Source organism: Macadamia integrifolia, chromosome 4, assembly GCF_013358625.1.
Source record: "Macadamia integrifolia cultivar HAES 741 chromosome 4, SCU_Mint_v3, whole genome shotgun sequence".
Taxonomy (NCBI): Eukaryota; Viridiplantae; Streptophyta; class Magnoliopsida; order Proteales; family Proteaceae; genus Macadamia; species Macadamia integrifolia.
The window spans coordinates 15,844,882-15,847,026 of record NC_056560.1 but is presented as its reverse complement, the minus strand read 5'-3'; the positions used below and the strand labels follow the sequence as shown (position 1 = coordinate 15,847,026).

The window sequence follows — 2,145 nt, the reverse complement described above, 5'->3', positions numbered from 1 at the left end:
GTTTTGACCAAGGCAGCAAATATTCCAAATCGTCGAATTGTGAAATGACTGAAACCCCCTCCCTTCCGGGCTAGTGTCATGTCCTATTTAACAAATTTTTTTTTTTTTTCTTCACAGATAAAGTTTCAAGCACCGGCAGCGACGAGATGGTTGTCACTTTTCATCACTATCGTCCATTTTGCCAGATTTATTTTTTTTTTTAACACCCATTTGATAATTATAAGTTTTTTTTTCTATTAATTTGATAATTATATGGTTTTCAAAAAAACCAAAACATAAAAATTCATATTTGATGCAATTAATTTAATAAGGGATCCATTTGAGAATTATAGTTGCCAACTATTTTTTGGCTTTTGGTATCATTGTAATGATGCTATTGAAATTATTGACTGTAAAGGTCCCCTAAACAACATGTTACTACAACTGAATAATGGTTTTCGACATTTATACAAAAAATATTAATTTTTAAAACGTTCATACTAACTAGGGTGTAGGGGTGTCAATTCTTAAACCGAACCGATAAAACCGGCCAGACCGAACCGATAACAACACGGATCGAACCGAACCGATGCCTTATTGATTCGATTCGATTTCAAGTATTGCAACCCCAAAACCAAATCGAACCGCACCGAAAATCGGATGAACCCGAAACCGGCTCAAAACCCAGACCGAAACCGAAACCAAACCGGTAAGAAACCAAAACATTCCAAAATTCATTAAAAAAATCAAAATTTGCATAGTTTTGTATACATTTGTATGGAAAGTCGAATCCAAACTAGACCAAAAACCAAAACCAACCCGGTTACAAATCGATTTAAAAAACTGAAGTTCAACAATTCAACATTTGGTTGTTTCCTAATGGCTCCATACCGATTTAAAAAACCGATCCAAACCGAAATGAACCTGATAAATCCAAACCGATACCAATCCGAACTCAAACCGCACCAAAACTGACACCGAACCGAAACCGATAAATCCTTAATGGGTCGGTTTCGATCAGTTCCAAAGTCACACCGAAACCGATGGAACCAGACCGAAACCGCACCAAACCTGACCGTTGACACCCCTACTAGGGTGTATATCTCTTAGTCAAAAACTAGGACCTGTCAATCCTTCAAGACCTAAGTATCTCAATTTTCGCCCATGAACAATCTGTGTCAAAGGGATTGCTTCGATTCAAACCATTATGCAAATTTTAAGAATGTGTAAAGTACAATGGTCAAGAAAGACAATTGACTTTATTAAAAGTCGTTTTCATAATATAAAAGACTGATTGTACGCTTCTTTTTCGCACAATATGGATATGTTTGACAACAATCATGATTCTCGATTAATCTGATTCCTACTCCGCGGGATTAAAACAAAGTGATATTCCGTTAGGCAATTCCGAAATTAAGATAAATGTAACATGTTTTTGATGTTATGTATGTTGCCAAACAACTCAAGTTGGAATAACTGTCAAGCTCCAAGAAAAGAAACCCCCTCACTTTCATGTTCCTTGCCCATTTCTTTATTCTCGCAAAATCCTTAATGCTAGTCTCCAGAGATCTATGGGAGAGGAGAGAGACCTCAATTACTGGCCAAAACGATACATTTGTTAACCGACAAAGACAATAGCTTGAGTGATACAGCACAAAATCCATTGACTCAAACAACTACATCAAATCACAAATGATGTAACAGAAGTTCTTAATGGTGGGGATTCTGATAAGCTACTAGTAGCCATAGTTCATGAAGCAGCTCTCCAATTGGTCACGAATTTGAATAATCTCTGCTCGTATCAACCGCAAGTTCATCAGCACCAACCACCACGACTACTGCCACAACGATTATAGATGGCGAAGATGCAAGCGGAGTGATTTTGTCATACATCAACACGCAGGCTGGTACCTCCATCACCAAATTCCACGCAGGTTCGAAGCTTGAGAAGATGAATTCCATTTTCTTTGTTGATGGTGGAATTTTCTTTTATATTAGACGAAAATTAGATTGTTCATAAACATAGATATATGATATTATTAGGCACAAAGAAATATCAGTAGGGTTGCACTGCGATTATTTGACAAGTCAGTAGGCTGGGCTCTGATTTATTTATTCTTATTTTTTTTACCTGAACAGATTTGTAACCTTTTTTTTTTTTTTTTT

The 2,145-nt window shown here is 36.6% G+C and overlaps 1 protein-coding gene across 2 annotated transcripts in view; it reads right to left on the bottom strand.

Moving 5' to 3' along the window:
* Positions 1-1,461: 1,461 nt before the first annotated feature.
* Positions 1,462-2,145, bottom strand: part of LOC122076747 (RNA-binding KH domain-containing protein RCF3-like) — a 7,356-nt gene continuing 6,672 nt past the window's right edge. Inside the window, exon 9 of one of the 2 annotated variants that reach the window (XR_006139576.1) lies at positions 1,462-1,548. The gene's annotated coding sequence lies outside the window, so the exon portion shown is untranslated. The other variant, XR_006139575.1, reaches the window with a different exon arrangement.